Raw genomic sequence first — 15825 nt, 5'->3', positions numbered from 1 at the left:
GCGGCGGTTAGCCCTGCCTCAACCAGGAAGAGATCCCCGGCTGCACGGAGGGGATTTCAGGGGGTAAGGGACCCCTGTTTAGCAGCGCGATGGCGGCGTTTTAGCAGGGGCACACATGCCCCTGCTAACTATGAGCTCTGAAGCGAGATTTATTCTGGCTTCAGAGTCTCTTTAAAAAGAAAGAGTGCATTACAGCTGAACTTGTACAGGTTGAATATAAAGCAGAGACTCAAAACTGCAAATGAGTTAACGTGTCACAGGGAATAAGCTCCATAGAGGAGATGTGCGAAGAACCAGTGCTATCCCCGGGCGTACAAATTGGGAGAAAAACAGCAACCGGGGAAACCACCCCAGTGGTTACCGAGAACTAAAAAAAAAAGAGTTGATTATCACTCAGGATGGGGTGAAATAGGACACTGCTGTTCAGTAGTGCCCAGTAACAAGCTCGGTAGGTAAAAGAGCTACTGGAGTGCAGTTCATGGCTAAGTGTGTCAAAGAACATCCTCACTATTTGGGGAGAAAAAGTGTGTCTTATAGTCCGAAAAATACGGTAATTCAATATATTTCAAATTCCTATGAAAAACTAGGGCATTCCTGATCGATATTTGATGTAATTAACAATCAAGCATTGATTGGGAATGCTTGTTCTTTGTATAAGCAATGCCTGGCAAGATAGCAGAGATAAAGGTAGACCACTGACCGCTGCCCTTTTAAGGTACATACACACATCCAACTTGTCGTCCGACTTGTTGTTTGAATAACAAATTGGACGTGTGTACGTGCTGTTGAGCGACTGATAACAGCCGGTTTGCCCGATTCACTCAGCAGATCCGTTGGACCAACTGTCGTTCAAACAACATGTGGACAAATGACTCTTAAGGGGCCCATACACTGGTCAATTTCAGCCATCGATCGATCGATTCTATCTAATCAGCTGATCAATCGATTTGATCTATCCGACTGGATGGGAAATCTAGGTCGATCTACTACTGGCAGCAGATGGACGGCTCATAGAGTTGTATTGGATCTAATAGTCCAATAATGCATTTAGATGTATTTCCAATAGATTTCATTCTGAAAAATATTGGAAATCTGTTCCTAGTGTGTGGCACACAGATAAATACCTGTCAGATGTGACTTAATAGGCATCTGACAGAAATCTATCTGATGGTCGAATCTGCTGAAAATCTATAAGTGTATGGCCACCTTTAATAGTTTGTCCCACTAATAGATGTTCAAACAAGTCATTTAATCTAGTCCATTGTTCTATCCAGTCCATTGTCCGTTATACAATAACATTTGTAAATATAATACAATAACATTTGTAAAGCACTTTTCTCCCATAGGACTCAAAGCGCGTTATCAAGTTGGTTAAACGACATGTAATTTAGGTAAATTAGCATATCAGCTGCTTTGTTGGTCAGTGTGTACATGACATCTGAATGACTTGTTGTTTGCACTTCAAGTTGTTCAAACGACTAGTTTAAATGACAATCAGGCATAAAGTTGGACGTGTGTGCGCACCTTTAGGGCCCATTCCCACTAGAGCGTTTTGCCGCCATTTCGGCAAAATCCTCAAACGCTAGCACTTTTTAAAAGCGCTAGTGTAATAAAACCCTATGGGCCCGTTCTTACTTGGGCGATTTGCGCTATTTGCCGCAAATCGTCCAAAATCGTAAAACGCAAACGCGTCGACTGCACCCTTTTCAGGCAATTTCCCGGCGATCGCGTTTCAGTGTTATAGCAGCGCTAAACGCGATCGCGGAAAAATTGCCGCAGTGTTCAGTGATTTTTCCGCTGACGCTGGCGTTTTGCATTTCTAAGTGTGAATAGGCCCTTACTGATTATATAGTTGTGGCACTAAAAGAGGAACTCACAATCTAATCTCTACCATAGTCACTCATTAGAATGTCTTATGTCCCTATTGTAGACTAACGACAATTAGGAGAAAGGCAGGGGGGATTATGATGAACTTATCTGCATATTTTTTAGGAGGAAAACCAACTGCCTTGAGGAAACCCTTACAAACACAGGGTAAACATGCAAACTCTATGCAGATGGTGTCCAGAACCAAATATATTCCGGTAACTCAGCACTGCAATATGAGAGAGTGCTGCCCAGTACATCACATACTGTATATTTTCCAATTCAAGGGTTAGAAACATTATATGAATATACTTCACCACCATTGAAAATATTTATAAATCAGGCATATTATCCACAAACAGTGAATAAACATACCCGTAGGGCAACTTGGATATTCAGCTTGGCTATAACTTAGCAGCGCGTCTATATAGAGCCTGTTCTCTCAATGTCACTTTAAAGGCAGGAGGTTTTGAATCAGGACGAAACTATTTATTGGCTAATTTAAAAGAAAAAGAGCAAGATTTCGGCTAACAAATCTTCTTCAGACTTTTTTCCTGTAGGCTTAAATGTCAATGTGGCTGTAGGGATCGAGTAACCTACAGTATATGAAGGGCTGTGTGGAATTGTGGCAGAAAAATAAATCTCCAATTGCTGTTGATAGCATGACCAAAGTTATTGGCACTATATATATATATAAACAGTGGCAAAAGTATTCTAAATATGTATCCTAGGTATGACTAAATAGAGTGCACCTGTGTGTAATCTAATGTCAGTACAAATACAGCTGCTCTGTGACGGCCTCAGAGGTTGTCTAAGAGAATATTGGGAGCAACAACACCATGAAGTCCAAAGAACACACCAGACAGGTCAGGGATAAAGTTATTGAGAAATTTAAAGCAGGCTTAGGCTACAAAAAGGTTTCCAAAGCCTTGAACATCCCACGGAGCACTGTTCAAGTGATCATTCAGAAATGGAAGGAGTATGGCACAACCGTAAACCTACCAAGAAAAGGCCGTCCACCTAAACTCACAGGCCGAACAAGGAGAGCGCTAATCAGAAATGTAGTCAAGAGGCCCATGGTGACTCTGGACGAACTGCAGAGATCTACAGCTCAGGTGGGGGAATCTGTCCATAGGACAACTATTAGTCGTGCACTACACAAAGTTGGCTCTTATGGAAGGGTGACAAGAAGAAAGCCATTGTTAACAGAAAAGCATAAGAAGTTCCATTTGCAGTTTGCCACAAGCCATGTGGGGGACACAGCAAACATGTGGAAGAAGGTGCTCTGGTCGGATGAGACCAAAATGGAACTTTTTGGCCAAAATGCAAAGCGCCATGTGTGGCAGAAAACTAACACTGCACATCACTCAGAACACACCATCCCGACTGTCAAATATGGTGGTGGCAGCATCATGCTCTGGGGCTGCCTCTCTTCAGCAGGGACAGGGAAGCTGGTCAAAGTTGATAGGAAGATGGATGGAGCCACATACAGGGCAATCTTGGAAGAAAACCTCTTGGAGTCTGCAAAAGACTTGAGACTGGGGCGGAGGTTCACCTTCCAGCAGGACAACAACCATAAACATAAAGCCAGGGCAACAATGGAATGGTTTAAAACAAAACATATCCATGTGTTAGAATGGCCCAGTCAAAGTCCAGCTCTAAATCCAATCGAGAATCTGTGGCAAGATCTAAAAACTGCTGTTCAAACGCTGTCCATCTAATCTGACTGAGCTGGAGCTGTTTTGCAAAGAAGAATGGGCAAGGATTTCCGTCTCTAGATGTGCAAAGCCGGTAGAGACATACCCTAAAAGACTGGCAGCTGTAATTGCAGCAAAAGGTGGTTCTACAAAGTATTGACTCAGGGGGCTGAATAATAACGCACACCCCACTTTGCAGTTACTGATTTGTACAAAATGTTTGGAATAATGTATGATTTTCGTTCCACTTCTCACGTGTACACCACTTTGTATTGGTCTTTCACGTGGAAATTTCAATAAAATTGATTCATGTCTGTGGCAGTAATGTGACAAAATGTGGAAAACTTCAAGGGAGCCGAATACTTTTGCAAGCCACTGTGTGTATGTGTATGTGTGTGTGTATATATATATATATATATATATATATATATATATATATATATATATATATATACACACACACACACACACACACACACACACACACACACACACACACACACAATTATCTGTTCCTCACTAAAGTGCATAAAACAAATTACAGTTCCTACCTAAGATGTCCACATATTTTTCAGCATGTATCTTGGAAGGCAATATGCAGTTGTCATAATCATAGGATGTAAGGCCTACAAGGAGTATGACTAGTAAAACAACTGAGGCCTGGTGCACACCGAGCAGTTTTTGAAGCGTTTTGCAAACAGCTTCCACCTGTGAAAATGCTTGGATAATGTATCTCAATGGGCTGGTGCACACCAGAGGTTTGAGGTTTTTAGCAAACTACAAACGTGGGTCCTGCAGCACTTTTGCGGTTTGCAGAAGAGTTTCTGCCTCGATGTAAACTATAGGAAAAGCGCAAACCGCTCGGAAAAACGCTAGATCAGAGCGGTTTTCCAGGTGTTTTTTGTTACAGTAGCTGTTCAGCAACAGCTTTACTGTAACAATATATGAAATCTGCTATGCAAAAACGCTCCAAAAAATGCTAGGTATGTTTAGAAAACCTCTCTAAACATGCTTAGAATCGCTCTGAAAATCTGCTTCAAAAACCTCTAGCGTTTTGTGGATCTGCTAGCGGTTTTGGTGTGCACTGGGCCTGAGAAACAACTAGTAATGCTACATGTTATGTTCAACCTTTGGATTTTAGGTTAGCCTACCTGGCATTCAATTTCCCCAGGATTTCCATGCAAAAAGTAGTTCAATTAATTTCAAATCATTTTCAAGCATTATTTTTTTGTAATCATTTTTTTTTAAATATTGAATTCAATACTGGTTATTGTAAAAAAAATAAAAAATAGCTTGCCACCAGATGTTGATGATGTTACGTGGCCCTGGTGTCATCAACACCAATTGCCAGGGAACATGTAATCTATGAGGGAGAAGCAAATCCGCCGAGGGACATGGAAGAAGACACTAAGGAAGCTATCAGAGGTATACTACGAGGGATCAGCATGCCAATCGTGGGTATAGTTTAGCCAGATTTAGGTGCCACAGTATAGGTAGCCAGGTATAGGTGTTGCAGTGTTATGCAGGCATAGTTCCCCCAGTATAGGTTAGCCAGCTAAAGTTGCCCCAGTATAGGTAGCCAGGTATAGGTGCTGCAGTATAGGCAGTCATGTATAGGTGCCGCAATCTCCCCATGCCACGCCCACCCCCGATCCCCAGCGCTTGCTGGAAATGTGGAATACTCTCAATACCTTTATCCACCGGCGATCGCACATCCTCCTCCACTGTACAGCTCTGTCTACAATACCAGGATGCAGCTTGATGATGTCTTCAAGCCACATACCGGTACTGCAGACAGAGCTATATATGGCAGGGGAGGATGTGCGACTGCTGCTGGACAGAGGCACCGTGAGTATTCCACACTTTCAGCAAGCTTTGTGGATCTGGGGGAGGGGGTGGGGGGTCGCAGCATGGGGAGATCGCTGCAGGGACGGTGTAAAGGAAGGAAGATCGCTGCAAGGAGGGAGGGAAGATCGCTGCAGGCAGGGGATTGTTGGGGGGGGGGGGGTCTCAGCGTGTGGGCAGGTGATTGCTGGGGGAGGGGAATCACTGCAGGGAAGCCTCCGCAACCTCTCTGCTCCGCCGGGTCCGCTTGTGGGGTTTCCTAGGATGGCTGGATCATGTTTGCACACCGTGGGTAGCACAGATCACTACCCACAGTGTACCAACAGGCATCCAGCCATCCTAGGGAAGCCCATAGAAGTGAAAAAAGCAGAGCCGGCTGAGTAGAGAGGTTTTAAATCTCCCTCGTGGCATGGACAAGCCTGACTCAACCTTACCGCTAGGGAGGTTAAATGTGAAATCTATAGCTAGGTCACACACAATTTTTGTACTAGCTGCAAAATATCATGTTTTTTGGGGGGTAAAAAAAAAAAAAAAAAAGTACTACAGGTAAGTAATTGGTTGATACTGAGGAAGCAACCTCTACTTACCCTCCCACCCTCTGTAGCATAGTTGAAGTTATGGCCACATTTGTTATGTAGATGGAGTCAAGATGACTGCACTGTAGTGAGAGGGGATCGGGGAAGACATACTTGGTATGTGGCACCTGGCAAAACTCTGGGGTGTAAACAATAGTGGGACTCAAAAGTATCTTTGAGGGGCCTTTTAATTTGCAGTTACACCCATATTTTCATTGCAAATCTAGCAATTTACAGTTGCGTCATTAAAGGGAATCTAAAGTGAAAATAAACTTATGATATAATGATTTGTATGTGTAGTACAGCTAATAGAACATTAGTAGCACATATATGAGTCTCATATTATTTCCAGTACAGAAAGAGTTAAGAAACCTCAGTTGTCATCTATGCAGAAGAGCTCTCCCACCTAGCTCAGTAAGCTACAGTGCTGTTTTATGAAACACTTAGCTCAACCTATCTCTCACAATTTCTTGTTTGTTTAACCATTTCAGCCCGTGGGGATTTATCACCTTATGCATCAGAGCAATTTTTACCTCCCATTTATTCGTTAATAACTTTATCAATACTTATCACAATTTATTGATCTATATCTTGTTTTTTTCCGCCACTAATTAGGCTTTCTTTGGGTGGTACATTTTGCTAAGAATGATTTTTTTATAAATGCATTTTAACAGGATTAATAAGAAAAAAAATCATGATTTCTCAGTTTTTGGCCTTTATAGCTTTAAAATAATCAACGCTACCATAATTAAAACCTATGTATTTTATTTGCCCGTTTGTATCAGTTATGACACCATTTAAATTTTGTCTCTATCACAATGTATGGCACCAATATTTTATTTGGAAATAAAGGTTAATTTTTTCCGTTTTGCGTCCATCACTATTTACAAGCTTATAATTTAACCGGTTCAGCACCACAGTGTCGAAAACCTCATGCATCCGAGCCACGTTCACCTCCCATTCATTCGTCAATAACTTTATCACTACTTATCACAATGAATTGATCTATATCTCATTTTTACCGCCACTAATTAGGCTTTCTTTGGGTGGTACATTTTGCTAAGAATTATTTTTTTTCAAAATCCATTTCAACAGGAAGATTAACCACTTCAGGACCACAGTCTTTTCGCCCCTTAAGGACCAGAGCCTTTTTCTCCATTCAGACCACTGCAGCTTTCACGGTTTAATGCTCGGTCATACAACCTACCACCTAAATGAATTTTACCTCCTTTTCTTGTCACTAATACAGCTTTCTTTTGATGCTATTTGATTGCTGCTGCGAGTTTTACTTTTTATTATATTCATCAAAAAAGACATGAATTTTGTCAAAAAAATGACTTTTTTAACTTTCTGTGCTGACATTTTTCAAATAAAGTAAAATTTCCTATACATTTGAGCGCGAAAGTTATTCTGCTACATGTCTTTGATAAAAAAAAAAACCATTCAGTGTATATTTATTGGATTGGGTAAAAGTTATAGCGTTTACAAACTATGGTGCCAAAAGTGAATTTTCCCATTTTCAAGCATCTCTGACTTTTCTGCGCACCTGTCAGGTTTCATGAGGGGCTAAAATTCCAGGATAGTACAAATATCCCCCAAATGACCCCATTTTGGAAAGAAGACATCCCAAAGTATTCAGTGAGAGGCATGGTGAGTTCATAGAAGATTTTATTTTTTGTCACAAGTTAGCAGAAAATGACACTTTGTGACAACAACAACAAAAAAAAAAGGTTTCCATTTCTTCTAACTTGCGAAAAAAAAAAATGAAATCTGCCACGGACTCACTATGCTCCTCTCTGAATACCTTGAAGTGTCTACTTTCCAAAATGGGGTCATTTGTGGGGTGTGTTCACTGTCCTGGCATTTTGGGGGGTGCCTAATTGTAAGCACCCCTGTAAAGCCTAAAGATGCTCATTGGACTTTGGGCCCCTTAGCGCAGTTAGGCTGCAAAAAAGTGCCACACATGTGGTATTGCCGTACTCAGGAAAAGTAGTATAATGTGTTTTGGGGTGTATTTTTACACATACCCATGCTGGGTGGGAGAAATATCTCCGTAAATGACAATTTTTTTATTTTTTTTTACACACAATTGTCTATTTATAGAGATATTTCTCCCACTCAGCATGGGTATGTGGAAAAATACACCCCAAAACACATTATACTACTTCTCCTGAGTACGGCGATACCACATGTGTGGCACTTTTTTGCACCCTAACTGCGCTAAGGGGCCCAAAGTCCAATGAGTACCTTTAGGATTTCACAGGTCATTTTGAGAAATTTCGTTTCAAGACTACTCCTCACGGTTTAGGGCCCCTAAAATGCCAGGACAGTATAGGAACCCCACAAATTACCCCATTTTAGAAAGAAGACACCCCAAGGTATTCCATTAGGAGTATGGTGAGTTCATAGAAGATTTTTTTTTTTTGTCACAAGTTAGCGGAAATTGATGTTAATTGTTTTTTTTCACAAAGTGTCATTTTCCGCTAACTTGTGACAAAAAATAAAATCTTCTATGAACTCACCATACTCCTAACGGAATACCTTGGGGTGTCTTCTTTCTAAAATGGGGTCATTTGTGGGGTTCCTATACTGCCCTGGCATTTTAGGGGCCCTAAACCGTGAGGAGTAGTCTTGAAACCAAATGTCGCAAAATGACCTGTGAAATCCTAAAGGTACTCATTGGACTTTGGGCCCCTTAGCGCACTTAGGGTGCAAAAAAGTGCCACACATGTGGTACCGCCGTACTCAGGAGAAGTAGTATAATGTGTTTTGGGGTGTATTTTTACACATACAGATGCTGGGTGGGAGAAATATCTCTGTAAATGACAATTATTTGATTTTTTTTACACACAATTGTCCATTTACAGAGAGATTTCTCCCACCCAGCATGGGTATGTATAAAAATACACCGCAAAACACATTATACTACTTCTTCTGAGTACGGCGATACCACATGTGTGACACTTTTTTGCAACCTAGGTGCGCTAAGGGGCCTAACGTCCTATTCACAGGTCATTTTGAGGCATTTGGATTCTAGACTACTCCTCACGGTTTAGGGCCCCTAAAATGCCAGGGCAGTATAGGAACCCCACAAGTGACCCCATTTTAGAAAGAAGACACCCCAAGGTATTCCGTTAGGGGTATGGTGAGTTCATAGAAGATTTTATTTTTTGTCACAAGTTAGTGAAAAATGACACTTTGTGAAAAAAACAATAAAAATCCAATTTCCTCTAACTTTTGACAAAAAATAAAATATTCTATGAACTCATCATACACCTAACAGAATACCTTGGGGTGTCTTCTTTCTAAAATGGGGTCATTTGTGGGGTTCCTATACTGCCCTGGCATTTTACGGGCCCAAAACTGTGAGTAGTCTGGAAACCAAATTTCTCAAAATGACTGTTCAGGGGTATAAGCATCTGCAAATTTTGATGACAGGTGGTCTATGAGGGGGCAAATTTTGTGGAAGCGGTCATAAGCAGGGTGGCCTCTTAGATGACAGGATGTATTGGGCCTGATCTGATGGATAGGAGTGCTAGGGGGGTGACAGGAGGTGATTGATGGGTGTCTCAGGGGGCGGTTAGAGGGGAAAATAGATGCAATCAATGCACTGGGGACGTGATCGGAAGGGGGTCTGAGGGGGATCTGAGGGTTTGGCCGAGTGATCAGGAGCCCACACGGGGCAAATTAGGGCCTGATCTGATGGGTAGGTGTGCTAGGGGGTGACAGGAGGTGATTGATGGGTGTCTCAAGGTGTGATTAGAGGGGGGAAATAGATGCAAGCAATGCACTGGCGAGGTGATCAGGGCTGGGGTCTGAGGGCGTTCTGAGGTGTGGGCGGGTGATTGGGTGCCCGCAAGGGGCAGATTAGGGTCTAATCTGATGGGTAACAGTGACAGGTGGTGATAGGGGGTGATTGATGGGTAATTAGTGGGTGTTTAGAGGAGAGAAGATCTGCGGGCGATCTATTGGTGTGGGTGGGTGATCAGATTGCCCGCAAGGGGCAGGTTAGGGGCTGTTTGATGGGTGGCAGTGACAGGGGGTGATTGATGGGTGGCAGTGACAGGGGGTGATTGATGGGTGATTGACAGGTGATCAGTGGGTTATTACAGGGAATAACAGATGTAAATATTGCACGGGCGAATTGATAAGGGGGGGGTCTGAGGGCAATCTGAGCGTGTGGGCGGGTGATTGGGTGCCCGCAAGGGGCAGATTAGGGTCTAATCTGATGGGTAACAGTGACAGGTGGTGATAGGGGGTGATTGATGGGTAATTAGTGGGTGTTTAGAGGAGATAAGAGATGTAAACAATGGATTTGGGAGGTGATCTGATGTCGGATCTGCGGGCGATCTATTGGTGTGGGTGGGTGATCAGATTGCCCGCAAGGGGCAGGTTAGGGGCTGATTGATGGGTGGCAGTGACAGGGGGTGATTGACGGGTGATTGACGGGTGATTGACAGGTGATTGACAGGTGATTGACAGGTGATCAGGGGGGATAGATGCATACAGTACACGGGGGGGGGGGGGGGTCTGGGGGGGGGGTCTGGGGAGAATCTGAGGGGTGGGGGGGTGATCAGGAGGGAGTAGGGGGCAGATTAGGGACTTAAAAATAAAATAGCGTTGACAGATAGTGACAGGGAGTGATTGATGGGTGATTAGGGGGGTGACTGGGTGCAAACAGTGGTCTGGGGGGTGGGTAGGGGGGGGTCTGAGGGGTGCTGTGGGCGATCAGGGGGCAGGGGAGGGGGAAATCAGTGTGCTTGGGTGCAGACTAGGGTGGCTGCAGCCTGCCCTGGTGGTCCCTCGGACACTGGGACCACCAGGGCAGGAGGCAGCCAGTATAATAGGCTTTGTATACATTACAAAGCCTATTATACTTGTTACATGTGGCGATCCGGGTGCTAGTAACCCGCCGGCGCTTCCGAACGGCCGGCGGGTTACAACGAACGGTGGGCGGAGCCAGTCCCCGGCGGCTGATCGCGTCACGAATGACGCGATCGCCGCACAGCCACTCCCGCAGCCGCCCCCGCCGATGGGCGTATTGCGGTCGTTTGGGCCCGGTCTTTGCCGCCGCCCATCGGCTGGGGGCGGTCGTTAAGTGGTTAAGAAAGAAATGAAAAAAAAATCTTTTTTTCTCAGTTTTTGGCCATTATAGCTTGAAATTATAATACACCACCGTAGTTAAAACTAATGTATTTTATTTGCCCTTTTGTCCCGCTTATTATACCCTTTAAATTATGTCCCCATCACAATTTATGGCGCCAATATTTTATTTAGACATAAAGGTGCATTTTTTCAATTTGCGTCCATCACTATTTACAAGCTTATAATTTAAAATAATATAATAATATACTCTCTTGACATGCATATTTAAAAAGTTCAGACCCTTAGGTAACTATTTATGTTGTTTGTTTTTTTTATTGTACTTTAATTTTTTTTTTTTTATTAAAAAATGTGTTTGGGTAATTTTGGGTGTGGGAGGGAAACAGCTAATTTTAAATGAAAAATAATGTAATTGATGTGTCTGAGTGCAATTTACTATTTGGCCACAGTCAAAAAAGTCCCGGTTGCGAACGATCTCGCATCCAGGAACTAAAAAGAAGACGGTGAAGTTTCCTGGAGGCAGAAATACCGCGCTCTCTGAATAGAAAGCGTGTTTTTTTCTGCGGGGAAGTTAGATCGGTGAATGGGAATTATATTCCCATTCACTGATCGGGGGGCTAACGGCGGGTGGCGGGAGCGCGCGCACCACGCAGCAGTACCTATCTGGATGAACATAGTCGTCCAGATAGGCTGAACTGGTTAAAAAATGTTCGTAGTATACCCCCTTCAAATGCATATTTAAAAAGTTCAGACCCTAAGGTAACTATTTGTCTTTTTTTTTTTTAATTGTAATTTTTTTTTTCCATTAAAAATTTTATTTGGGTAATATTTTGGTGCGGGAAATAAACAGTTCATTTTTAATGTTATTATATGTGTAAATTGTAATGTAAAAAATATGTAGATGTAGTTTTACAATTTGGCAACAAAATGGCCACCTTGAGTTTTCTTTTTTCCTCCTTGTGCTTCTCGCTAAGCGGAAGCACAAGGGGGACGCAGAAAATTTTATGTGCAGAAAGACTGAAGCCTCTAGTAAGAGCGCTTTGGTTTTTCTGCTGGGGACACGGATCGGTGATCGGGAACCATGTTCCCGTTCACTGATCCCAGGGCTCCCGGGGGACAGCATGGGGGCGCGCACAGGGGGACAGCACAGGGGCACGGGCAAAGCGCGGCACCGCAGCAGCCCGGACGTGAAGCTCAGAAATGGTTAAAGGATAACTATGCTGTTTTAAATAAAAAGTTTAACTTACCTGGGGCTTCCACCAGCCCCCTGCAGACGTCCTGTGCCCACGTCAGTACTCAGCCATCCTCCATTACCCTGCCGCAGCTCACTTCCGTGTTCACCGACTTGAATGTCGGTGGCCGCTGCCTCCTCGCGCCGCTCACATCGCCGGAAGCATTCTGCGCAGGCGCAGTATGAGGTTTTTATTAGAGAATGATGCAATTAAAAAAAGTTATATAAATGAAAATAATAATACAAGACTCTTTTCTTTGCTACTACTGTTCTATGAATTATCCCTACTACACAAACAATTCATTATATCATAAGTTTTTTTTTTTTTTTTTTGCTTCAGTGTCACTTTAAGCTACTGTCTTAAGTGTTGGCGCTGGATACAGAAGCTCTGGCTTCTGCAGCTGCTAATGTTTAGTGATCTGTATCTATATACACTACAGCCATGCTGTGGTCAGCTATTACATATGTACTATTTTTAATGCAGTTATAGGAAATGAGATTTGTATGTGTTAGGAAAAAAAAGTCCCTAGTGTGTCATGAGATTATAAACAGTAAAAAAGGCAAGAAAACTGTTCCATTCTCAAAATAAATCAGCGGCTGTGTGTGTGTATACACAGCAACACTACCCTGATAGGCTTTTATGTGTTAAATGGCTCATGCCCACTTGTCACAATGATCAGTCTGCTCCTGGGAAAGTGGGTAATCATCACTCAGTGGAAATGGGTAACGCAGCAGGGTCTAGAAATGCTCTCTAGCCTGCTTACAAAGCAATATTAAAGGAGCCTTATTATCTTCACTAATAAAATCAAAATATACTACAGTAACACTACTAAAAGCTTTTCTGGCTGAGACAATACAGTATTACTTGCAGAGCTGTGCAAATCCATCTCTAAAGACTCATGCCTACAATCTGTACCTTTCCCATAATCCTCTTCTAGAAGTATTTTATTAAAATGCAGCATTATAAATCATGCCTATTTTCCAGTATTTTTTTTATTATTATTATTTCGTCTAGGTAATATTCTTGCTTGACTGGAGAACTGGGAAATGATGACCGGCCATCTCTATGCATCACTTGTACAGGTAGGCGGGAAAGTGCCACTGGCCCTTAACTTTGGGACAAGGGTACTTTCAATGAAAGGGGAAGGGGGATAGGGAGAATTTTTTCTAGACAAGGGTGATGCCTAACCCGAAACTGGTGCACTTAAGTAAAGGCTGCCATACACTGGTTGATTGCCACCAGATCGACCAACAGATAGATCCCTCTCTGATCTAATCTGATCACAGAGGAATCTATTGGCTGGCCATACATTACACACAGATTTGAATCGATTTCAGCATGAAATTGATTCAAAACCTGTGAAGCCACCACTGCCTCCTGCCTCGCCGCCCCTGCTCACTCCCTCGGCCAGCAAAAATTATAGTACGGAAATAACCGAGACCAACCAGATCCGTTCTACTGCGCATAAGATGCCTGAGCATTAGAGCGGATCCTATCATGCTTGGTTATTTCCGCCTGAGCCTGATTGAAAGCTGAAAGGCTCTCGCAGGATTTCTATGATCTTGGAGCCCGCACCGCCATTCGGGGGCTGCCACTGCTATAGGGGCTACAGGAGAGGACAGGGGAAGCCTCATTAGTATGCAGAGGCTTTCCCCTCCTGAGGCAAGTACCCCCTCGGGGCTCTTTTTTTATTTAGTACATGGCAAGGAAATGAGCAGCGCTACTTAAAAACAGATAAGTGCCTACCTGCAAGAGAGTGCAAGCCCCACTTGTGGGGTAAAATACACACCTAGCATACACCTAGGTGGCTCAGCGCACCTCTGATAGGAGGCCATTCGGATCCGGGCCTGGTGATGCGCTGCTCCACCTTTTAGTTAGGCCTTGTTCTTCCTCCTCCAAACATAGCGTTGATCCATGGGCCCAAACAGTTTTAATTTTGTTTCATCAGTCCACATAACACTATCCCAAAACTTTTGTGGTAGTGTTCTGTGGACTGATGAAACAAAGTTAGAACTGTTTGGGCCCTTGGATCAACGCTATGTTTGGAGGAGGAAGAACAAGGCATATGAAGAAAAGAACACCTTGCCTACTGTGAAGCATGGCGGGGGGTCAATCATGTTTTGGGGCTGTTTTGCTTCTGCAGGTACAGGCAAGCTTCAGCGTGTGCAAGGTGCCATGAATTATCTTCAGTACCTGGAGATATTGGATGAAAATGTGATGCAGTTCATCACAAACCTGAGGCGTGGGAGACGTTGGACCTTTCAACAGGACAATGATCCTAAGCATACCTCCAAGTCCACTAGAGCAAGGTTGCAGATTAAAGGCTGGAACATTTTGGAGTGGCCATCGCAGTCACCAGACTTAAATCCGATTGAGAACCTCTGGTGGGACTTAAAGAAAGCAGTTGCAGCGCCTAAGCCTAAGAATGTGACTGAACTGGAGGCTTTTGCCCATGAAGAATGGGCTAAGATACCCGTAGATCGCTGCAAGTCACTTGTGTCAAGCTATGCTTCATGTTTAAAAGCTGTTATAACTGGAAAAGGATGTTGTACTAAGTTCTAAGAATGTCACTTGGGGATTGAATAAAACTGATAGTGATGTGAGCACAGAAAACACATTTGTGGTTATTTCATTATAAATGTTATGTTATATTTGTCTGACTTACAACTGCCTCTTTGATTTAATTGTGAACAAGATGACAAATGATCAAAATCTATGTCAAACTGGCCGAAACACTCAATTTCAGTGGGGGTTGAATAATTTTGAACACAACTGTATATAATGATGAATGTTACTGCTCCCACATTATGCATTTTTGCTCCGGTATGGTAATCCTATGTTCAATTGTTTCAATAAAACACGCTGTGCAGATATCTAGGTCCCCTCTTATGTCTTCCTTACTGTATGTTGTAGACAGTTTGCACATGGGGGGGAATAGGTGCTCTCTATAGTTTCAGTGGCTGAAGACTCTTATTGATAAGTGTGGAGATATATTGGGGTGCTGATGCTGTTAAGGATAATACAGTAATATATTTTCATTTTCCCATTTTTATATCTGCTGTGGTATGTCAAAGGTGTAGAGATGCAGGCTAGATTCATTGACTGTTCCTGTATTTGTGTGGGTGGGTCATTAGACCTACATTTGCATCTAAAGAGGTCTTCAGTGAATACGACCAGTCACCTATCACACAGGACATCCTGCTGCAATGTGAAAGCCTTAATCAATTGTCACCTGTAACCTGGGGAGATTGGAAGTGAAGGAAGTCTTTTGTTTTGTGTGTGTGCTATAGTACCCTTTTCATGTATGTGGATCTCTGGAAATCCCATTTATGTCTGAGAACTGAGACAGGAAAACGCCTTAATCAAGTTTTCACCTGGAGTTGAAAGCCTAACTTCACAATCTTTGATGTATAGTAGACTTTTACCTGGAAATGGAATATGTCTGAGATTTAATTAAAACCTAGTTCCTCCCCTCCCCAAGTAAGTTGCAGCCTCCAGGCGTAGCTC

The sequence above is a fragment of the Hyperolius riggenbachi genome, chromosome 12, assembly GCF_040937935.1.
Source record: "Hyperolius riggenbachi isolate aHypRig1 chromosome 12, aHypRig1.pri, whole genome shotgun sequence".
Taxonomy (NCBI): Eukaryota; Metazoa; Chordata; class Amphibia; order Anura; family Hyperoliidae; genus Hyperolius; species Hyperolius riggenbachi.
This window is presented reverse-complemented; position numbering follows the sequence as displayed.